This window comes from Lepisosteus oculatus, chromosome 7 (genome assembly GCF_040954835.1).
Source record: "Lepisosteus oculatus isolate fLepOcu1 chromosome 7, fLepOcu1.hap2, whole genome shotgun sequence".
Taxonomy (NCBI): Eukaryota; Metazoa; Chordata; class Actinopteri; order Semionotiformes; family Lepisosteidae; genus Lepisosteus; species Lepisosteus oculatus.
The window spans coordinates 9,853,266-9,878,956 of record NC_090702.1 but is presented as its reverse complement, the minus strand read 5'-3'; the positions used below and the strand labels follow the sequence as shown (position 1 = coordinate 9,878,956).

Below are 25,691 nucleotides of genomic sequence, written 5' to 3'. Positions count from 1 at the left end.
TAACAAAAGCAGCTAAATGTCCTCCTGTCTTATGCAGTCTTTCTTATGTTCATACTCTCTTATTTAGAAAATCTTATGACATGAAGGGATTCAGTTATTGGATCGCTAGAAAGATGCTGTCAAGACAAAATGATTAGCTATGGTATAAAAAACCTCCCCGAACTCTCACTGTTCTTTTGAAAAAAAAAAATAGTGTGTGGTTGGCTGAAATGGAATTATGCTGATTTGGAGACAATCATATGAAGAATGTACAGTAAATAGGGACATCTGCAGTTCACCTCGATAAATTAATTACTCTGCATGAAAGTTCATGGGTATACAGAAGCCAAAGTGTTGGAGAAAGCAACATAAAATACAAATACAATAAAAAGCCACCAAGCTTCTGTCACAGATGCAGATTTCTGCCATACACAGCAAACGCATAAAGTCCTCGCCATAAAGATTAAGTTTTGAAGCTTTAATTTTGAAGAAAATAATTATTTTATCAAGACTGCCTGAAGAAATAAATATGCAAAATATGTTTATATAAATAACTTTTTTTCTTGTACTATTCAAATGATCTAGGTTACCACTACAACATGTAGAATACATTGGCAGAAATTGTAGCTGATATTTTATCTCAAACATAACTATTTCACCACAAAATCAAAACAGCAATTTATAGAAATAATTTCTGTTCACAGGTGGCGCTGTGGTTAGCTTTGCTATCTGCGTGGAGTTTGTCTGGTCTCCGTGTTCTCTTGGCTTTTCATTGGGTGCTCCGGTTTTCTCCCACTTGTCCAGAGACAATTAGGTTATGTGGCTTCTAGGAAATTGGCCCGGTTACGAGTATGTGCATGCCAGTGTTTGTGTCTGTCTGTGCCCTGCGATGGACTGGCGTCCCCTCAAGTGTGTACCCCGCCTTGCGCCAGTTGCTTGTCGGTATAGACCGGCTCCACCACGCGTTGCTTTTCACTGCAGACGGAGGAAACTTTGAAATATTTGTTTCTCTTTAAAGAATACTTATTCTTTATTCACAGACCTTAAATGGAACATCGTTGTAATAGTTGTGTTTTACAGTTGTGTTTTTAGATGGAGTTTTAGTGAAATTAAACGTTTTTTTAACGTAAACGTAAAGTGTTGGCACCAATAACATTTGTTAGATTGTAAAGCTTCGCTGTGTATAATGATATGGTATTCAGGTAAGACGTGCATACTGGTATATGTTATAGTGTTTGATGTCGCTAGCTTTTGATAAATAAGTATACATGCACACTAGTCTGCTTTATGTCGGTTCGAAATTAACTTGGAGAAATATCAGAAATCTGAAATTCTGAATTCAGTTTTGTGTCATTTCTATGGCAACTTACAGTATTTTGTTTAGCCACGGTCTAGTCAGTTCTTTTAATAAAATATAAAGACTGAAGTTATGGGCATTGGGCTATTACAAAATCTCGAGCCCTGAATAACTATCTTTAGAGACATCGGTCTAATGATATATGCATTGTTATGTACTGTATTTAACATTACGTACTATACCATCTTGTGAGGAACCTCCATGATGGTGATCGTGTCGATTACGATAAATCAGACATCTTCTCCATTCATGTATTTTCAGGCAGCTCACGATAGTCGTGTGACCTTTATTTACACATTCCAAATGAGACCAAAAGTCTGGGCTGCTATAATCTATAAAGCAGTCTTAAGTACAACAGATGTATGTAAGATGTCGTAATTGTCTTGCAGCAGGTCTTTAGAGACATACGTAGAACAAGTTACTCGGTACTGGAAAAAAAATCGTTCGAATTCAGAAAAGGAGTTTTTTTTGTGTGTTAATGAAGATTAAAAGAAAACAAATCCAGAAAGGAACGCGATATTTTTTCCTAAAGCCACCAAATCGGAAAGCAGTGTGAATGTTATTGGCCGACTGTCTTGGGCAGGCGAAAGCTGTCACACTGAAGGAAGGGAAATTGTGCCTTTTCTTTTCAGAATGTCCTCCTGTATGTTTCAGTACTGTGCTCAAGCGCAATAAGTAGGTTGATAGCTTTTATCATTTTTCGTTAACAAAAGAGGCAGGGAAAGTACATAAGGCTGCTATGCGTTTACACCGTGTATTGCAAACGTAACACATGTACTGTAGGTTATTCAAAATTTCTTGAAAGATACGGCGGAGACGGCTTTCAAGCACTCGCATTCTCAAACGTCGTCTTAAGCTTCTGCTTGATTTTTGTAGCACCTAGGTATTACATTTCTTAGAGTTTTTTTAACTTGTTTTTTTAAGGAAGGTGGGGGTAAGCGGGCAAGTCATTGATGTTGAACGCCGGCGTCGATGAGACAGCCAGACAACCACAACTTCGCATTAAAAACAGGTGCCTGATGATTTTGAAAGTCGTGAGGCTCAACCTCTCCATTGACAAGGCTGAACTGTGCCAGGTTATAGCTCCGCGGAAAAGGATCACGAGCACCTGAAGTACTGTACGCCTTCCCAAGTCCGGCATTTATTGCCAGTGTCCGCTGCTAGGATGCCCATATTTCTGCTACTTCTTCAGGTAAATTGTGCTTCCATTTCGTTTGCTTTTATTTCTCAATACTGTATAAGACACAGGTATTGGAATCATGGTTTTAAAATCGGTTTATGCCTTCGTGTTGAGTGAGTGTGGGTTTCGGGGAATGACGGACTTTTTCATGTATGTGGTAGCTGTTTTCGGTTGTTAACGGAATTCTGTGTATGGAAGAATACCTTACCTTAGGTTAAAGTGCTCCTGAATAATAATAATAATAATAATAATAATAATAATAATAATAATAATAATAATAATAATAATAATAATAATAATTGTGCCTCCAGATATTGAACATGAATTCTAGCTAGTAACTAGAGTTCACGTTTGCATTTTTCAGGGTTTAAACTGATTTGTTTTTTAGCAACCTAACACTTGAGTATTACAGGCTTTGATACGAGTTGATACCTGCCTGTTATTTTATGCCATTTCAGCTTTACGCGGGAAAATAAAAAAACAGTACTTCTTGTTATGTAAAACGTTCCCAATGTAGCGGAACTGTGTTGGTAGTGTCAGCGAATGCCTCAGATTCTGTTTGTTTAATGCTTTACCTTTTCGACGTTTTGGGAGATCTTGGAATTGCGGGGGAGGGCTATTGAAATGCTTTATTCATAGAATATCGATGTTACATTAAAGTACTAAACGCACTCTAACAGGAATCATTAAATCGTTGACCATGGCACTTGCATATATTAACTTGGTCACAGACATCGATTTCTGCAAGACACGCCAAGAGATTAAATTATTTATTTACGCGTATATTTATTGATGCATTCAATGCAGTTTCATACCGCATTTGCCCTTTACGTTAACCTTCACGAGGGCTACATAAAGCTTTTATGCCTCGGGAAAAGTAGAAGAGAAAAGCAATGTCTAAAAAAGAATTTGGTGCCGTTTGGTGACGCTTCTGGTCTGTACTTTCACAAGTGGTCGAAGAAAATGTGCACAAAAGTAAGAAAATATAAAGAGACATGATGTACAGTATGTGGTTTATTTTTTAGTCTGGCTACTAGGAAGCTCTCAGCAGAAGTTGCAAATTTAGAGGTTTAGTTAAGGAAAACAAAAATATCCATAGAAGCAGCTGCTTAAATCTATTGTACAGGGAAAACTGAAGTGCAATTAGTAGTTAGGTTTTCTAGTGATCCACGCGAGCATTGAGCTTGAGAAAGCACAAGGTAGATGATATGATATACGTTCCCGAGTGAAACTCCCAGACCTTTCAAGCAACATGTTTCAGTCTCCGGATAGTTTTATTCTGTTTAAGCGTATACGTCACGCATGCAAGTCGAAAAATTCTATACCACGCTGTTGCCATGTGGTGCTGTTTCACAACTTCAATCTTCAGTATAAATTTACAGAGCCCCGTGACCTGAACCGAGTTCGATTTTTCAAACTGGAATTAAAACAGTGGATATAGCTGTTTTAATGTATATAGCTGTTTTAATTTAACCGTTTAAAAGCTAACAAGCTTTAAGCCTTACCTATTGGATAAGAAGGTGGTTCAAGCTAGGGGTTCACTAAGTTGTATCGGACACAGTATTTTAAGAATTGCGAAAGTAATCCAATAATGACCGAAAGGTACTTAAAAGAAGTCACTGATTAGCTCGGAAGTCTTTGCTGCCCAACTAAACCTTTTATAAATTGTGATTAATGTGCATTTAATTAAATTTGTCAATTTATTGCACATGCTATGGGAACTGCAAATTAATTACATCACAAATAATTGCAAATTGTTTCTTATTTTGTCAGTATTTCAAAATTAGTCCGGTTATATTTACATTTACTATGGACCCCTCTATATTTTTTCCAAAGTGGACATATTTATAACACATATACAATAATTTTCTGAAAAGTAGCATACAGTGCATGCAAATAATATTTGTTGTGAAGTTCCTGGACCTTTTGCCGTGATGCTAATAAGTAAAAGTCCTGAATCCCATAGCTTCAGTGTCTACTACAAATAGCCAAGAGTTTTAAAATTCTTGAGAGCTCAGTTTCTTTTCTGCAGCCTGTTAGGGTACTTGTTAAACTGGATCGTGGCCTAGTTATTCATGGGAAAAGGCAGATTCCAGACAAGTACATCAGTCTGTAAACAATCCATTTTTAGATCTTCTGCTAAAAAGACTTGGTGACAAAGGAAACCCAGCTCACACACTCCTATGATATATATATATACTGTATAATGCAATATCACTATGCAAGGAACACAATTACATCTATGAACTGCAGTACTGTATTGAAATTGTTATATTTGTTTGCCAAATAAAATTATTCATTTAGCAGTCATAAACCAAGCAACTTTTGTAGTGCATGGATGTGTACATCTGTGAACCTCTCTTTTGGCAAAAGATAAAAGGAATATATAGAGGGCTAATTTAGCAGAGCATTGTCAGTCTTCAGACAAAGCTGGAATTCAATTCAATATGAGCCACTTCTTTAATCCTTTCATTAATTCATTTTAAAAAACATGGTGCTTATTCATGCTGTAATCATTTCTGTCAGGAGTAAGTGGGATAACAGTGGCCTCTATTTTGCGTAGAACATGGTGCGCCTTAGGAATACAATTTTCCTTTACTGTATATCAAAGGTGCTCAGTTCAAGTCGGGGCATACAGGGTCTGGGCTTTTGTTTTAATTGAACTCATAATGGGATATACCTGCTAGTTAGCTGGACTGGTCCAATTTAAGAGCTTCTCCTGACTCTGAGGCACGTCTGCTTTAAAGACACCCTTTAAAAAACCTGTTTCATAATGGTTGCCATCCCAAAAAATATGTTGAAGGAAGAACAAGTAAGGATATTACGTCTTTATATTAATATTTTATTTATTTGTATGGTAAATAAGCATTTTTAATTTGATTTGCATTTTGGCCATCACTGTTATTTGTATTTGTTTCTTATGTGTTGTAGAAACATGGTGTTGTTCATTTTTCCTGTCATTTTCCAATATTTTGTGTCAGATTACAGACTGTGACTCACCTCTGTTTTAATAATAAATAACATCACTTTAACCTTTCACAATTTATTGCATTAAGGATTATGGTTTTGCATACCCCGTCTTGCTCTCCATGAGACACAGACAGGGAGAGAGCCTGGAGTCAGAGCACAGGGTCTGCCATTGGATGGCAGTTTTGGAGCAGTTAGGGTTAAGGGCCTTGCTCAGGAGCCTAATAGAGTAGGATTCCTCTGCCGGCTGTGGGATTTGAACCAACAACCTTCCAGCCATAGGTGTAGATCCTTAGCCACAGAGCCACCGCTCTGCCCCAAATGGACCTTTAAATGGACTTTCAAGAGGAGCCGGGGTGGAGCTTTGTTTAGTGTCATAACCTGATACTTATGGAGTAGCAGTTTGTCTTGAATTTGCAATATAACCTTTTCTGGGTGCTGTAACACAGCTTGGTTTATTATAAGCTTGATATTCTTAAAACTGTCTGTAGGGAATTCCCTGGAGAAAGTGCAATTTGTTGTTTTTGTTGAATGCTTTGCCTTGTCTCACTTTTCTTTTTACACTTCAGTAAACAGACACCTTTTTGTTCTTTATTTTTGTGCATGGTCTATTTTTATGACTTCTGTGACCACCCCTGGACTGACTGCCAGATGGTTTAGTCACACCCCATCATTCATTCTTATATCCTACAGGATGTTTTTTAACTCTATATATAATATATAAAGTTAAAGCCAATATACAACCTTGATAACTCCATTAAATAAACAAGTTAAATGTCAGTTTTTGTCATCTTGTATTCAACAAAAGCTAAGCTGAATAAATCAACAAGTCCATTAACAGAATGGCTATAAGCTGCTTTACAAGATAAGATACTGTCCCTATATTTATTGGCATCAAATCTCACTTTTGTCTTGTTTATATGATGTTTTTTGTTTATGTCTTGCTTTTTTATTCAGAAACACACTGCCTTGCAAATGTATTCAGCCCCTTCCCATGATGTTCCAATTCATGAATTTACAAAGTAATGTATTCACATTTTTTAACTTCAAAACCTGCATGCTCAATCGGAAGACCTCTAAGTGTAAGATAGGTTACAGTACATATCAGCAAAATCTATGAGAGAAAAAAAATAAAAATGTTGAATGAATGCAGTATTCAGGAAAGTAAACTATATTTGGTAGAAGCTGTTTTGGGAGCGATAACAGTTACAAGTCTTTTTCGTTAAGTCTCTACCAACTTAACACACTGGCATGGTACAAGTTTGCCCATTCTTCTTTGCAGTTGTCCTCAAGCTCACTCAAGGTGCTTGGGAATTGCCTATAGTTAGCAGCTTTCAAATCTTTCCACAGATCCTCAATAGAATTTAAGTCAGGACTTTGACTGGGCCACTTATGGACATTCTCTTTCTTATTCTCTATCCACTTCAGTGTAGCTTTTGCCCTCTGCTTTGGATCATTGTCCTGCTGAAAGGAGACTTTTAACCCCAGTTTTAAGTGTTAAGCAGACTGTAGCACATTTTGCTGTAGTATTAAGTTAGTTTATCCTAACTAGCTTTCCAGAATCATCTGCACAGCATGATGCTGCCACCATAAGTTATGGCTTCCCCCTTTGCCATATAGGCTAGTTTTGTGAAGTGTTCTGCATGTCATTAACTAATGCACATTTTTTTCTCATCTCATACATTGAACTCTTTATCTCTTTTAAAGTTGTCTTTGGCCTCCTCCTTGTCTTGTTGCTCAGTTTGTAGGGACAGCCTGATCCAGGCACTGTCTGTGTGGTATGATGCTCCTTCCATTTCTGTATGATTGACTTGACTATGCTCACAGGAATATTCTCTTGTGCTTTTCAATGATAAGTCTTGTTTCCCCAATCAGAGGCTCTGAAAACAGCATGCCGCCCACTCCGCAGTGTCAGAGGGGGAGGTGGCACCGAGAGGGAGGAAACGCGGAGCTCAGTAATTCACAATGGCTGTAAAGCACCAATTGCATTTGCGTTCATAACTTAGTGTCTAAAATTAAACAACGTAAATCATTTTCTTTGACTTCTAAGTTCCTTAATTATCATTAAGCACAGGTTTCATTTTTGACACCATCGTTAGACAAAGCAGGAACTTATTGTACTTTTTAATGACTTTATACATGGAAAGATTACAGATTTTAACTGTCTTTAATTTTGTTATACATTTTAGAAAAGTTTCATCTATGCATACACCACAAAACTATTCTCGATTATATTTCTGAATGCTATGTATAAAAAAAACTTGCAGCTTACGTAACGATTCTAAGGTGATCACGAGGAAGTGTATTGCATGTCTAATGGCCTAACCCCATTTTCCCCATTTGATTAAAATCGCAAACTCATGTTTAATTAAATGCCTTTATTGGTTCACAATCTGACAAAGCAATGTAAATCATTATCTTTGCATTCTAAGTCCCTTAATTCACTTTAAGCATAGCTTTCTCACTATTTAGATTTATTTTTCGTACCATCGTTAAACAAAGCAGGAGCGTATATTACTTCCTCATGGGATCAAACGTGGAAAGATTAGAGTGTAATCTTAAAATAAAGTTTTTTTTAAATAAATTTGAGAAAAGTGTTATTTATACAAAAAAGTTGCATTTAATACTACTCTCTATTAAAGCTCAGATCAAAGATCAAACAGCAATATCTCATACACTTGGACTGATCTGTGATCTGTGATGTGGTTGAGTGTGAATTGTGGCGCTCTAGCAGGCTAGCTTGTGTCTGTGTGGTTCGGACCGGCTGGCTGTGCCAAAAAATAAAAACCGGTTTAACAACTCTTAAGCATACTGTAGTTTTTGGTAGACCATTAGCCATGCAATACACTTCCTCGTGATCATCTTAGAATCTTTGAGTAAGCTGCAAGTTTTGTTTAATTTTGAATTATACATTTTAAACACTTAAATTTGGAAATGCAACACACATTCCGTTCAGAATCACGTTCTCCTGTCTTCCCGTTGTGTTAAATGAATTAGCAGGTGATTGAGATAACAATGCGGTGCCCACACTGGGGTAAAGCTAGCTTGAAGTTCGAAAATGATTATGTTACGCCTGTAGCTTTTTCACGAAACCTAGAGTTACGAAAACACTTTTAAAGACCACGACTTGTGAAAATATTCACAGCCTCCACATAAATCACTATCAGTGAGCTAATTTTCTTTTTTTAAACCTCCGGTTTTCCATCAATGTGTTATTACGCACTAACTGGAACCCGGGGGGGACTGCTGTGTACACATGTTCACAATGTGAGAAGTACTGCTCAATAAGGCTTAGTGCAAAAAACCCATATATCACCAAAGGAAGTATAACAGCGCAGCCTCCAATTACCCAGACTGTAAGCACAGGAATAAAGCTTTGTTTGATTTCTGAATCTTTCTTTATGTCCTGTTTTCATTCAGGTAAGGGTCAACTATATACACAATACTGCTGACAGCAGGAAAATTCCTATACTTTACTTAGCAGCGTCTTAAAACCCGCACCTATGGTGTTCAAACCAATTTATTTTTACACAAAAGACTGACACAGCTTTGCGTTGTGAATGTGTTTTTCTAAGAAAACATTTGTCAGTGGGGGGAAGGTGGACTGTCTTTCATTGGAAGACTTGCCCTGTTCTACTTTGAAAATACCCGTGAAACTGATTTGTTTACAAACAGTGTAGATACAGAGATTCAGACTTTGTGGAGTGAAATTCGGCACAGTCAGTACTCCTGCAGAGAGAGAGATGCGAAAACGGTACTGCTGTGTACATACAGTCGGAACATGTTGTGATATTTAGAAAAATAAAAAATGCCTATATTTGCTATTTTAGTTTTTCAAAGAAATGTTTGTAAAAAAAAAACTCCAGGTGACAGCTGGGTTTGAACACTCAACCTGATGGTTATAAATTAGTCACTTAAACTATCATGCCACCAAGGAAGTTGTGTAACATGTATTGAAACAGCAATACACATATCAATGGAAAGTCTTATACTACTGTTTGTGCAACAGTTCATGAATATAGTTATACCGTTATTAATTTATTTAGATACGCGAATCCATATTATATTACCTATTAATCCAATTCTAAAAGTATGCTTTTGTATAATCCGATAAAGAGCGTATTTGCAGAAACGGTTAAAACGATCAATTTTCACAAAGTATAGAAACGTACAGCAATATGGTCAGAAGGAGCACATAAAAATGTTTAGAAATAACCACATGTAAGACTTTGATGCTTAAAATGTTTAGGGACAAATGGAAAACTGGTGTGTATTTTTTCTTTAAAATACCAATACCAGCAATATACAGTTTACATAATATGTTTATGTTCCTAAATTAATATCGTTTATGCTCCTATTCTTTTTATGCTCAGCTACTAAAATTTCCCTTTAGTGGTAAAATTCCATATAAATATTCAATACTAAGCAGATTAAAATGTGCACATTGAAGAGATTAAATGATTAAATCTTTTCACTACCGACCAATGCACCACAAGTGCTCCTGTCAGTCATTTTGGCCAGTCAGTCATGTACCATGATTTGTGGGTAGATGCATGCGGTACAGGTTTGAATGGCTGCATCTGTATGAGCCTACCAAGTTTCTGAAATTAATTTAGATAATCTCCTCTCTTTCTCTGGAGAGTGAAAGCTCATGTACACAACTTTCAAAAGCTTAAATAATGATATTTCATTTCAAGCTGACATGATCACCAAATAGGATTTCTGTAACTCAGATTTTAGAACTGCAACCTGTGAAGATCAAAGTGATTTTTATCAAAGAAATTATGATAAACATATCTGTGAAGTTTCAAGAAAAAATGACATGGCTTTAGAAATTAATCTGAAATATTTTAATTTAGACTCCTTGGTCCTGATAGTTAATGCCTCAAGTGGTCATGATTAGCTATTAATTATGAATATTATAGCTGTTTACAAAAATTGTACTTGTTCTGTAATGCAAAACCTTATCTTGTTCTTTACTCCTGTGTTATAATAGCTTTGACGGATTTTTTCAAAAGCACAGTTTTGTACTGAGTTCTAAATATTGGGAACTGAATGAAATAACTTGCTGGGCCTCTGTGAGCAGCAAGAGTTGCTTCAGTAAGACGTGGAATGTATTAGGCAAGCTTCTGAAGTATCTGTGACACACTCCTGTCACATTCTTCAGGTGTATTTGTTTTCAGATGAGTAATGGTTGGTATAGAATTACAACAACATTACAATAACAAATGAGAGGAGACCAGTTTACCCATATTGCTCATTTGGAACTTTACTATCTAAGTAAATGTAAAATTTCCTTTAGCGATTTCATGATGGAACCTATACAGTAGGTTGGGTCTCAGCTACTTGGCTCAGAAACCTGTTTCAGAAACCAGAAGCTTTTTATGTAAAAAAGCATTCCTGTTCTCTTTCCTAAACACATCCCTTTTCAGATTCCAGTTTTGATTCCAATCTCTTGTTTTATAGCTGGTAAAAATAACCCCTTGGGATTTTTACAAACATTTAACCTGACCATTAATGACAATCCTGTTTGACCAGTAATGCTTCTTGTTGCTCTTTTTTGAACTATTCCTAGCGGTATAATATATTTTTGTCATATGCTGAAAAAAACTGGGCAGGATGTACTAAACAATGTCTTACAAGTGCATTGAACAACTTGAAAAGAATTCCTTTATTTAAATTCCACTTTTTTGTGATTTAACACAGCATTTTGTCTGCTTTTTATTGCTCTCATGATGGTGTCTTGATGAGGATATTGTTAGAAGGGGGGGGGGTAAATTAAAATGTGCCTCAGGCACCCGAGAAATGGCACATAGGTTTTTTATACTGTATTCTCTGACATAGTTCTAGTGAAAGTTTAATAAATCAAAGTCAAACTTGGACAGACAAATGTATTAACAATAAACAAGAAACACATAACAAGACAGTTACTCTTCAACACATATAATACAAGTCTGTATGTTTCAAAGGCCTATATTTTACAAATTCAGAAACCCATTTCTCTAGCCCTGTAACCCAAAGGCACTTTACATCTCCTTAAGGCAAAAAAGAGAAACCTAATATATACAGGTGCAGCCATTCAAAGTGCGCGGTACAGACACGTACCGGAGGTAATTGGCTACGGCCTCACGTATCGTGACGTGGTCCGTTGGTCAGTCGTAGAAAGATTGTCTTTACTGTGCCCGTTTTAGTATTGAATATTTATATGGAATTTTAACCACTGAAGGGAAATCTTAGTAGCTGAGCATAAAAAGAGTAGGAGCATACCGTAACGCGTGTGAAGGCCATAAACGATATTAATTTTGGAACATAAACATACAGTATATGGCTGGTCTCGGTAAAAAGAAAAATACACACCAGTATTCCATTTCTCCCTAAATATTTTAAGCATCGAAGTCTTTAACTAACGTGATACCGGAGTCAACAAGCATACTTTTAGAACTTGATTAAAAGGGAATATAATATGGAATCGTGTATCTAAAGAAATTAATAACGATATAATTATATTAATGTACCGCAACACAAGAATAGTACACGCTGTATGAATGTGAGAATGTTTGTAGGGCTTTTTCAACACTCCTCATGTGACATTGCTGGTCGTGCTGTGGGTTAGGTTCCTGACTCCCCCATCACATGTTGTGTGTTCGAATCCAGCCAAAGCCATGACTTTCTTTTTAACAAACATTTCTTTGAAAAAATAAAATGTTTCCCTGTGTCAGAGATTAAATAAAACTTCACTCGCACCAAACAAATTACCACACACTGAACACTGAACATGTTAACCCAAATATGTCTCACAATACTTTTATGGTACATTACTTTGCTAAAATGTATTTAAAAATAAAAATGATTACAAACACCAGCAGAGAGAGAGACACACACACAGTTCTTCGTTGTCAAAAAGTAATTGTTTTTTACTTTGTGAGCACCCAGACAAACGCAAACACGATATTAATTAAATACTTTTATTCATTCTTAATCGATCTCACAAGTTGTCATCTGCTGTTGAAGCTCTGTGAGACTAGACTCACACATGGCTAGACTTGACTCAGCTCTGGCTTATCCATCTATACCGATGCACTGCAAGTACAACCCCCCTCTCTGCGGGAGTGCTGGCTGTGATGAATTAAACCGGTTTCACAGGTATTTTCAAAGTAGAAGGGGGCGAGATTTCCAGCAAAAGACACCTCCCCCCCTCCAAAACCCAGTAAGTACAGAACTTACTAGTCAAGAAAGCTAGGCTCCTCAATGAAATCGCTTTAACATGCTAATGCATTGGTGTAAGTCCGGGCGTGGCAAGCTTCTAATGTCTCCCGACTACGGCGAAAGGAACCCTTCTTTCATTGTAAGACAATCAACATGTTCTACCTGTACATGAGAATATAATGCTGGCGCGTGGGCGCGGTGGGGTGCTGTACCAGCTATAAAAAAAAAAGTTGTTGTTTTTTTTAAGTCAATTGAGTCTCCATAATATTGCAGTAAGTGAAAAGACCACGGGCATTCTTCCTCCCCCTACATTCTCAGAGTAGAATAGAATTTATTATTAGCATAATTTATTACAGTGCTAAATTTAATATTATTGATTACTAATAATTTATGCTAACACCTAGCTTTCTTAACTAGTAAGTACTGTACTTACGCTGGAAATCTCGCCCCCTTTTACCTTGAACTCCCCCCTGTGTATTGTCCGTTTAGGGCAAGCGAGAGACAGTGTGCTGTCCTTTGACAAAACAAGGCTCGCCAGATAATGTGAATCGAAACCTGTTTTTCTAGCTTTTAAAGTCGTGAGATGTGTAAGCAGGAACACATAATTATATCTTACATATGAAAAATACATAATATAGCTCCCAAACAAACGCAAACGTGTTTTTAATAAAATGCTTTTATTCACTCGTAATCTGCCAATTTCAGGAGGAATAACGAAGGACTAAGAAAATTGTCATCTGTTGTTGAAGCTCTGTGAGCTCGGTGATTTTGAGACCACTTGTTATCCCAAATTGTTTGAATCCCCACAATTCAAATAGAGAAAAAAGAGCTGACTGACAAGATTTAAGATGTGGCTGTCAATATTATTTAAAAAAACACGTTGCCTGACGTTAGTTGCATTGCTTGAAAAATAATTTTATTTCGAGAGACTGGATAAGTAATTCAAGTGTTTTTTTAACTTCCTGAAAAACAAGTAATAATTTAACAATATAATCAATAATTATGATATGTCGCTGTTGTGAATGTCTGTGGAGTGTATCTTATTTGCCTGTCTGTCCTGGCTGTGCTCCCCCCCCCCCCGCTCTCTCTCAATTCAATTAAATTCAAGGTGCTTTATTAGCATGACAGATGTGTACAATCAGTGTTGGGTATTTACTTTGTAATCTGTATTGCTTTGAGATGCCACTTTTAAAGGTGAGATTTAAAATCAAGGCTTTATCTTGGTTTAACTCTGCATGTCTGAGTTCTTGTGTTCGTCCTATCCGAGCCCGAAAGTATTTCAATATGTATCTTTATAGCAAGTGGTGTATAGCTTTTTAGCATAGATTACACTTTTCTAAAATGTATTTAAAAAATAAAAACTATTACAATCTAATCTTTCCACGTTTGATCCCAAGATCCCAAGAAAAATAAATCTAAACAGGTAGAAAGCTATGCTGAAAGTTTATTAAGATACTTAGAAGACAAAGATATAAATTTATGTTGCATTTGTCTGATTGTGAATCAAAAAACACATATATTTAAACACGCGTTTGCGATTTAAATCAAAATGCGATTTAAATCAATATAAATGTTTGTTAAAAAAAAAGTCCTGGCTCCGGCTGGATTCCGGCTTGTGTTGCGGTACATGAATATAATTATATCGTTATTAATTTCTTTAGATACGCGATTCCATATTATATTAACAGAAAAGCTTAAAACTACCACTTTTTTATACGCTATTTCACATGTTAGTTAAAGAATTCGGTGCATAAAATGTTTAGGGAGAAATGGAAAACGGGTGTATTTTTTCTTTAAAGTACCGATTCCTGGAATCTGAATGGCTGACACCCTTCTGAAGTGGTTCCATAATATCTGGCATACGGAAAAGAAAACGTTGATAAAAAAGCCTGGATTCTCATGTATCTGATACAAGTATCTTTTAATACAGTCTTTGATGTGCTCTTGAGGATCCTTGTGATATTTTGAGCTCTGGTTGAATGATAAGTGTCGCAGTTTAAATAATTTTCGTAGTTAGAAATTATGAAACGCTCTGTTAAAAGCAAGGGAGTTTTTATGTCCGTTGCACTATAAGAAAATGCCTGACAAAGTAGGGCTTGGACAGATTCCAAGTGCTTGTACAAAAAAAAAGTCATTCCTTTATCGTATTGGCTAGCTAATGTCCTGTCCTCTTTAGTTAGAGCTACGAAATGATACTTTCCGGCATGACGTCAAATGACGCGATATACCGCGTGATACTGCGTTTTGATGGGACACGCGCACTGTGGTATACCCCACCCATTTTGAATGGCTGCATCTGTAGGTACACTGTTAGACTTAATCTCTCTTCCTACGACATGGATGCCCAAAAGTCAATGAGAATCAATCTTCATGTTGTAGCAACTAGGAAAAAAACATTTTTAGTCCAAGGAATCTGTAATACAGAAAATCAGAATTTCCTTAAGTAAATAGGACTGCTACCTGTGTAAAATAAGGTTCTGATTACTTAGCCAGGATCTGGTGTCCAAAACCAAATCAGAACCTGGTTCTCCTGGCATGGCACAAGCTTAGAGGAAGACAAGGATGATGGTGTTCTGTGTCTTCCGTTTCTCTTTCTTCTTTCTCACTCTTTGTTTGTCTTTCTTTTTATGCTATGTTTTGTGATTGTTGATAACTTTAATGATTTACCATGAAATTAACAACTAGAGTAATTCACTAGAAAACTATCTTTCATCATCTGTATATACCTGCCACTTAGCCTGCAGGTAGGCAAAAACCTTTAATATACCCGTTATACAGTACCACACCTTTTGTATAAGGCCTTGAGTGGTGCAATAAGATGTGAATGTGAATAATATAGAAGAATCTCTATAAACACAGACACTGAGATCCTTTTCATGTGTAGCTTCTTGCAGCTCACCCTGCAATATTTGTAGTGTAAATCTACTTAGTGTCAAGGAAATAAACGTATGAATTCCATGACCCACTGAGCAAACCAGTAGAGTTTATAATTTTTATTTTTAATAAATTTAAGATCATTATTATTTTAAATAATTTCAGATATGTCTTAAAATTGGTATCTGCTGTAACCTTTAATATGATAGCAAATTTAATTGCGAATTTACTGTTTATCTCGTAATATTGCGAGTCATACAAGTGTGTTTTACCAGTGATGAGAACACTGATTCAATGCTAATGTTTTCATAATGAAAATAATATGCAGCTGATGATGTACATGATTCTATAATAAATCCAATACACATTTTTATTCATTCATCACATTGTTAGACTGTACTATCTACTACAAAATCCCGTTGCCACAAGAAAAAAAACATACATAGGACTCCTAATCAGGATTTTTTATCTATTAATTAGTACTTGAGAAACAATTACAAATACAAGTACAAATGCAGTTGCTACAGCTCCTAACTATTGACATTTTCAATAAAATCTGTCATGCACTTATCTTATTATTATGTAATCCATGTGCATTTTATCACATAAGTTATCTCCAAATGATAACTTAGAATAGTTGGTTTCTGTCTGGATTTATATGATGTCACCTTAGCAACATTTTGTGTGGGGGCAGATTATTTGAAAAAAAAATGTTTAGGGCAATTGTTGGGGTATGTCCCATGACACCTCATGTGTTCTGAAAAGCCGCATCTGCATGAAAAAGACAATTGATTTTTTATACTACTTTTAATAGGCTCATTAGCATGTTATTCTCTGTTCTGTTTTCATCTTTACAAGAATTTACAGAATAATAAGGTGTCATTCATTGTCACTCATTGCCTGCAACTCACAGATTTCTGACTAAGCAAATTATATGTTGTATTTTAGTTTGGCTGTGGCCAGAATCTTTTCCATGGTTCTGGAGCTTCATTGTTTTGGAAAACTCCTTCCTAAACTCTCTTGTACCAAACTCTACTAGCTCTACTTCCAGGAGAGGACACCTAGACTTTGGTGACACCCGTGGTTCGTAGAACCTAAGGAAAAGTTTCAATTCTCTCTTTAAAACTATAACCTTTGATTTACTCTTTATTTAATAGTAACTCTTGGATTATGATCAACTTTATTTCCTCATAGGGTGATACTCTGCTCTGGTCTCCTTTCTCCTTTGTTTTCTTTAACCTGGTAATAACCTATATATCTCTATAACCAATCTTACTTACTGAAGCTTCGGATGTCTCTCATTATCCAACACTAGCACCCCTGACACAGATGCAGACATGTTTGCTATTACCTTCTTCTAATCTGTAAACCCTGCCTACTTAGTTTTCCCTTTTGTCTAAAGGAAATGGGTTTTCTTAAACCCAGCAGCTGTAGATACTCACACACGCAAAAATTCCAACCCCTTTTCTAACCTGCAGAAGAACTTTAACTCCCCGGTGAAAGATAGATTGAGGAGAACTAACACACTCCTCTCCATCCGTTTTATTTGTTAAAATGGAGCGAAATGGCTCTGCTCACATCTACCAATAATATCTATCCTGTTTAATCTCTGAGAACATACTGTACTCCTTAACTAGAGATTTGCAGTGAGAGCGAAGAGCTAAGAGCTTCTTCCCAACTGGTTTTCCCATATACAATAACCGCAATTGCGAGACTGATTTTAACTAGCTACACCACAGACTGATTTTAATCAGGTAAAACAGCAGACAAGCTCTTAACATTCAGGGCTTCATTTGTTGCCATCTCTGATCACAATTAATAAACAAATCTGGACAAGTGAGACTGTCATTTCCTCATTTTAAGAGAAACCTCAATGGCAGTAGCAGTAGCAGCAGAACACTCAGGTGCATCTTCTTGAGAATTTCTGCATCTAACCCTCATGCAAATGCCTGCACTTATTTTTCTTAAATAATTGTTAAAGCCACTCTCCAAAATTCTAACCAACAAAGAGTGCTCAGAGCTAAGAGCTGCTCCATTACAGCCCTACTGTATATAAGATGATGTCTGTTAAATAAATAGTTCACTCAGGTTTTTACTAAGAAAGGAACAGATAACATGCCTCAAGCGGAATAAAGACAGATTTACATTAAATAATGTGCACAAAAATTACTTCGGGGTCAGAAGCTATTCTCTTTATTGTAACTAAGAAAACATGAGATGTTGTTCATAGGCCATTAACAAAACTCGTCCAGCAATCTTTCGAGAAAGGATAATATCCACTGACTGGAAAATTGCTAAGGTAGTGCCTAATAATTAAAAGGATGACAAAACCGAAATAGATAATTACTGTATAGTCTAATACGTCTTATATTACTTCTGTTGCATTACTTAAATAATAGTTAAAACTAAACTAGGGAATCATTTATATGACAATTTGATTGAAAACAATAGTTAACATAGGTTCTAGAATGTTCTAACTTCACATGTTAGAATTCTGTGAATAAGAAAATTCAGTAATGTTTACAAATAGCACATATGATAAGTGATGCCACTAGGAGCAGATAACCACATGACGGTTTTTATAGGCGGGGCCTTGTCCATCAAACACACCCCAGACACAAACTGTATGGATAACTTGTGCTATTGATTTATAATAATGTGAGTCTAAAACTGCCATCAAATAATAATCTAAAAGAACACCTAGCTCTTCATGGGCTCCTCTGTAACCTGAAGCAGTCTGTGTTTCCCTTTTCTTCCAACCAATCGGTCTGACTCGCAGCTTTTTCTTTTCCTGTATATGCTGTACCTCGCAGCCTGCCTGCCCCATAACATACACAATTCTCTCTGTCTTCTCCAATCTGTTCTGAGTTTCTACCTAAGCATTCTCTAGCACCTTCTGTCGTTGTCTGTTTCTCTCACTGCAGCTTTTTTCTAATGCTGTTGGTTTCTCTCTCTGGCACTTTCTTTAGTGCTCTCTGTTTCACTTTCTCTTGTGCTTTCCCTCATGCTGTCTGTTTCACTCTCTGGCATTTTTGCTAATGTACTTGTTTTACTCTCGTTCACATGGTTTCCCTCTCTCGCTCTTTTCTCGTGCTTATATCTGTTAGAGAGAGGTAGAAACACACTCCTCATTTCACACTCTCTGTAACTAGTCTATCGCCTGCATCTCCCTCCTGTCAGCTTCCCAAATAAGGTCGCAAGTGAGTTAAAGGTGCAGTACATCAGGGAAAAGGCACTGCCCTCAAGAGACCCAGCCTATGGTGGTTCATAGATATAATATGATTTTCAGAATGATTTTGATAAAGGTACTCATAATACACTCAAGGTGTACTTGGCTTAATAATGTGTCAGTGGACAGAAACAGAGAAGATAGATTGAGGATAAATTTAGGACCATATTTGGGGGATGTAATGAATGGAGGACTTCAGGGATGTGTGTTAGGACCATTGCTGTTCCTTTTTTTAGGTAATCAGGAAATCAGGTATAGTTAGTAAGCCTGTAAAGTTTGCAAATAATACAAAAGTCGAATAATTAGAAAACATTTTAGAAGCCACAGAACAAATACAAACAGATTTAGACAAAATTCTGGGTTGTGAAAAAAACAATTTATACTTAATGTAGACAAGAATGCAGCAGCATTCAGGTAACAAAAACATATAGTAAGCTACAAATATAAAATTAGAAAACTGACCTTCATGATTCTACTAACAGTATGAGAAGGACTGTGCAGAAACTATAAAAAGGCAAACAGAATGTTAAGAAATGTTATTATAAGTGTGGTCTAGAACTAAATCCAGGGATGTTTTTTAATTGTACAATGCACTGGTAAGACCTTGTTTAAAAAACTGTACCATTTAATCACCACAATTGTAATACAGTATATGCAGCTGCTCTGGAATAAGTTCAGGGAAGAGCAACAAGTTATTTTCCTAGGCTCCAAGAAATGTCATACACTTACAGGATTAGCAGAAACAATTTAAACAGAGCAGGTTTCAAGGGAAACCAAAGATTTCAGAATCCTAAAAGCAAGTTAATCCAACAGAATCTAGTTACAAAAGGATAACAGATCACAGTGGAACAAATGGAGAAGTGCATATAAAACTAAGAACAGAAGTCAGTTTATTTTACAAAAAGTTGTGGGTGCATGGAACAAAGTACAGTATCTAGGCATGTTTTTTAAGTTGATACCATGGCTTCTTACACAAAATAATAGAATGAGATGCTTTGATTAATTACTAGCAACTAAACAGGATGAGTCAGACCAATTTGTAACTTATTCTTATGCTTTTATGTTTACATGGGATATTTTCCTCCGTTTACGCCCACATTAGAAATATATGCTGGACAGGCTAGTAGGCATCTCATAATTGTGTTAGTGAATACACACTGCCTTGTAGTGGACTGCCAGAACTTCCAGGGTTTAGCACCCTTTGTCTTCTGGATTAGATTCCAGCTCACTTCTACAATGTAAGGATAAAGTAAAATTGGACAGATCTTCTGTATTAGAAAACCAATTTATTAGTCCCCTATTATGTAATAAACAAGGTCATAAGTCATTTTATAGTTATCATGCTAATAAATAAGGTTCAACCAGGGGACTCAGTAGTGAAGCAAGGATACAGAGTCACAGTTGGAAACCTAAGAGGAATTAATTTAAAACAGAGAATAGGAGACAAGTCTTTAGTCTAAGTAGTGTGGGCATTTAGAACAGGCTTGCTACTCGGCTGGTTGCGGCTCAAACTTTGGGCACAAGAAAAAGGTATACAAAATTCTTTATCTACTAAACCAAAATGGGGTCCAATTTCATATGTTCTTAATTTTTTAAATTGTTTTTTGCCTCCATTATTATATTCTTTTCCCTCACATGGCAATCCTAGTTACTTTTTTCTGATGACTATCTTTGGAGAGACCACAGTGTCCCCAAGCTTTTAACAGGTCTTTGCTTCAAAAGAATAACTCCCAACTGGGATGTTTACAGAAAACAAAAATGGCTTTTTATTTGACAAGGCAAACATTCTGTAACTTGCTCTTCTCAAGTAATACATTTCTACCACTTGACTCTATGTCAGAGAGAGCTAAACACTCTGCTACACTGGAAGAAGGAGCACGATCGAAGCAAGAGAACTGGTTAGTGTTCACTCAATTAGCTGCAATTTTTATCTGTGTTTCCAGATAAGGAAAGTTTCTGAAGTATAACCATCCTTCTTTTATTGACTCTGAATCAATATGTTTTGAGTTCACTGCATGAAGCTGTGCCTTAATCCTTAATGGTCTTTGATACCATAATTTTAGACTCAGGCTTTAGAAGTTTAAAGTAAAAATTTCCAAAGTTACCATATTATGATATGATATTATGATATTACTAATTCCTTAGTAATTTTATCACTTCTTTTGTCCTAAACATACAATGTCTTATCAAATTGAGTTTGAAAAACTATCATTTACCATCCTAATGATACGTTAAGCTTCTGTATTCCCCTGTAAATTTTGAGAAGGATTTTAATTTCCTGAAAAAATTAGAAATTAGAACAGTAGAGTGAACAGTAGTGCAAAAGTGCTTTTAGGGCTATTAGGAGTCAAACAGAACTATAAGCAATCATACTACAACAAAGTATATAAGTATTCAAAGATACTAAATATATAATTAATGGAACACCAAAACATGCACGCATAGAAAACCAACAACAATAATAATATATATGTGAATAGATACGTTGGTTATCATCAGGGTTCAATATATTGACTATAATATTTGTTATACCTTTTAAGTAAAATCATATTCATATAATTAATTACATTTATATTGCGAAGACAAGTACATTTTAACTTACTGGCATGAACTAAACTTTAATAAACTCTTTTGGAATAATAGTTTAACTCTAGAGATTATAATGTGAATATCACAGTTTATACTCAAAGAATTTTTAGCCAGACATTCCTTGTAGAATTTAAACTTCCTGCTGAAGACAATAGTGAGCTGAGTTCATTGCACCTTTCCAATGCCCTTTAGCTGGCTAGCTCTGTGTCAGCAGTTTCACAGGACACAGAGAGAGTATTGCTTAGCTTGGTGCTCAAGTAGGCTCCTCAGGGTAGTTAACATAGCATGAAACAGTCTGGACACAATGTTTAACTCGGGTCTGGCCACAAGTGAGACAGGTGAGGAGCATTCGGTTTGTTCCAGCTACGGAGTTATGCTGTGATATTCAGGTAGTCAACCAAAAAGTTCAGCTGTAAACAAAATTGCAGTTGACATGAGATTACTAACAAGGTTTCTTTTATTGCAGAGAGAATCTTGAGCAATAGTCTGTTTACATAAGGGCTAGTAGACTCAGACAACATTGAGTGCAGTCACATGGTTGGTGATTAGGGCTTCCACTAACAATTATTTTGTAAACGATTAATCTATCAACTATTTTTATCAATTAATTGATTAATCTAGCCACTAATTTCATTTCAAGAAGGCATATGAATGTTTTCCATCTTAAATTGTGATTTACATGCATTCTTATTCATAGACGTCAAGGATACAGCTGCTAGATTATTCTTCTGAATCCAAGGGAGTTGGCTGGGCTACATAAATCAACTTTAAATTCTTGGCGTTTGTCGCCAATTTTTCTCTTTTTGAAAAGCCAACCATCTTAAACAGTAGGTTACAACATAAGCGTAACATGCGCATTCTTAAACTGGCAAATATTTGCTAAAATACATCTTCCTGAGTCAGCCTGATTGTTTATTTAATGTGATTTATTTACAATTTTATCACCGGAGAAAATACTTAAAAATAACTTAATAAAACTCTCATATGTTTATATAGGATTTTATTGCTGATCAATTTTGACAGAACGCTAATTTGTATTTTTCTTTTGGACCCACAAGGTGACAGTTAAAGAGCCAAAAGTTGCCACAAGTTAATCGATTAAGAAAATCCGACTAGATTATTGTTTTATTCGTCGATTAGTCGATTACATCAATTACATTGATTAATCGTGGCAGCCCTGTTGCCTGTTATTGTCTGTTATCAAGACTTGATTGAGAGATTGGATCCAAGAAAGTGAGCTGTGAAATATTGTACCTTTTAAACTAAATCATGGTTTACATAATCAGTTGTAATCTTTCTGTCCACATTACAGGTCACTCCTTGGTTGAATGGCCTTTGGGTAATTGACATCTGACCCAAGGTCTTAGACAAAATGGTCTCCCTTGGTGTGTACCAGAATAATAGAGAGGAGCCATTTTGTGCCATTCATCTTTAGGAAGGTTGAGAATGAACCCAGTTTTAGACGTCCTTTGTTACAAACTCAGGATATTCTGCTTTGCAGAAAGGCTCCAATCAGCTACATTCCTAGTGGTTCACGCTGATGCCTAAGCCGCTAGGGTAATTAGAAATATACAAATAATTATTAGTTTAATAACATGTCTTGGCACTACACCCCCATCATAATATCATAAATTTTGTCTGGAATATTTATATCTTCCAATAAAATAACATCACCTTTGGTAATACAGTCCTGATCTATAATAAACTGCTTCTTCTCTTATCTGCATTACATTTGGTCTGAACTACCTGTACCTTCTTGCCTCAATTCTCTAGTTTGCAAGTTATTTTTTATGTGTAATCTCATCCTAACACCCTTCTGTCCTATATCTGTCTTTCTAAAAATGTGTAACCATTAATATTATATTTATTATTCTTTTCCTACCCATGTTTCAGATATTTCTATAATGTAGTTCAAGTAGGTAGATGTGTCAACAGGAACAAGTGAAGGTTTATTTCATGCTGAAAAGAGAAGAAAAGAAACACAACGCTTTGAAGAAGAAGGCTCCACAGCTGAAATATTGTGTTTCTTTTCTTCTCTTTTCTGTATGAAATAAGACTTTACTTGTTCCTTTGTTTCCTATAATGTTATAATGCTAAATGTCAATTTTGTTTCTAAAAAATAAACATTTCTTTAAAATGTTTTCTTTCTTTTTTAAACTTCACTGTGGAATTAACCTATATACCATCCATACAGATGCAGCCATTCAAAATGGGTGGGGTATTTCGCGGTATACCCCGGTGGGCGTGTCGCGGTATCACGCAGTATCACGGGGTTAATCGCGTCATTTGACATCATGCCGGAAAGTATCCGGCATCACCTTATAAAACCGCCAGGAGGAGCCAATAAAGCTTAACCTCTCATGTACAGCATTTGAACTTTTAAATTTAAACTGTGTATTACAGCATGTTAATCATCAGTCATTAAAATGTTGGTATATTGCTCAGATTGCTCAGTTGGACAAAATTACACAACCTACAACCAAAGAAATATATATGCATCAAAGCCTTAACTGAAGATATTACTAATAGTATTAATAGTGAATGACTTTGGACAAGCTGTATACTCAAAGTATAATTTCTTTAGCACATTTGTACAAGCACTTGGAATCTGTCCAAGCCCTACTTTGTCAGGCATTTTCTTTTACTTCAATGGACATAAAAACTCCCTTGCTTTTAACAGGGCGTTTCATAATTTCTAACTACGAAAATTATTTAAATTGCGACTCTTATCATTCAACTAGAGCTCAAAATATCACAAGGATCCTCAAGAGCACATCAAAGACTGTATCAAAAGGTACTTGTATCAGATACAAGAGAATCCAGGCTTTTTTATCAACGCTTTCTTTTCCGTATACCAGATATTATGGAACCACTTCAGAAGTGTGTCAGCCAGTCAGATTCCAGGAATCGGTACTTTAAAGAAAAAATACACACCGGTATTCCATTTCTCCCTTAACATTTTAAGCATCAAAGTATTTAACTAACATGTGAAATAGCGTTTTAAAAAAGTGGTAGTTTTAAGCTTTTCTGCTAATATAATATGGAATCGCGTTTCTAAAGAAATTAATAACGATATGATTATATTAGATTCGTGTACTGTGACAGGGCTGTGTAGGGCTGTTTCACCTCTCTCTTTGTGTGACTTCCCTAGTAGCCCACTGGTCTATGTGCCTGGTTACCACCTCACGGGTTGTGTGTTCAAATCCAGCTGGTGCTGTGACTTTTCTTTTAACAAACATTTCTTCGAAAAAATAGAATAGCAATATTATGGACAATCAATTGACTTTTATATTTCAAAATATCACAACATGATCGAATCTAAGTCATTTTTGATAACAATGAATAGTCACCTTCTTCCCTTCTGAAAATGGTCCCTGCTTCTGCTTCCTGCTTCTATTGGGGGGATCCCCTCAGATCTCCCTTCAGATTTAAAAGGTTATTAATCATATCTTCGGTGTCGCATCTTACCAGTGCAGCTGCTCTTTTTCTGCCTGGGCGGGTCAACTATCACAAAGCTTTAGAGAACCTAACATTTCTATTATCAACACACTGTAAATTTGTAATAGAGTAAATTTTTATAGAGAAATGGAGGCTGGACAGTATGCGTTACAATATAAACATTTATATTGATTTAAATCACGTTTTGATTTAAATCACAAACGCGTGTTTAATTATATGTTTTTTTATCATAATCAGACCAATGCAACATAAATTGATACAGTATCTTTGTCTTCTAAGTATCTTAATAAACTTTCAGCATAGCTTTCTCCCCGTTTAGATTTATTTTTCTTGGGATTTTGGGATCAAACGTGGAAGGATTAGATTGTAATCGTTTTTATTTTTCAAATACGTTTTAGAAAAGCGGCCTTCCTTAACTCTGCCCTGACCACTTTCACTCCTGTCCTGCTCTTCCCCGCACACCCCAGCCGGGCGCTCTTCGGCCTCTGCCTGGGGGGAATGTATATTTAGATATTTACACCCGGCGCGGCACCGTGGGAGCGTCTGCATTTATAACTTAGTTTATAAAATTTGTCAAGCAACATGAAGTATCTCCTTTTACTTTTAAGTCCCTTAAATACATTGAGCACAGCTTTCTCACCACTTAGATAACTTTTTGATACCATCCTTACACAAAGCAGAAACTTCTTGTATTTTCCGATGACATACAGTACAAGTGGAAAGATTACAGATTTTAATCGTCTTTAATTTTGTTACGTTATACGTTTTAGGAACGTTTCATCTATACAAACACCACAAAACTATTCTTGATTGTATTTCTGTTACACCTACAGTAGTTCACTGCTTTAAAT

The 25,691-nt window shown here is 36.0% G+C and overlaps 1 protein-coding gene across 2 annotated transcripts in view; it reads left to right on the top strand.

Moving 5' to 3' along the window:
* The first annotated feature begins 953 nt into the window (after positions 1–953).
* chrm2a (cholinergic receptor, muscarinic 2a) overlaps positions 954–25,691 on the top strand; it is a 191,354-nt gene continuing 166,616 nt past the window's right edge. Inside the window, exons 1-2 of one of the 2 annotated variants that reach the window (XM_015353108.2) lie at positions 954–1,181; positions 2,261–2,528. The gene's annotated coding sequence lies outside the window, so the exon portion shown is untranslated. Of the gene's footprint in view, positions 1,182–1,730; positions 2,529–25,691 lie in introns of those variants that run through there. The other variant, XM_015353107.2, reaches the window with a different exon arrangement.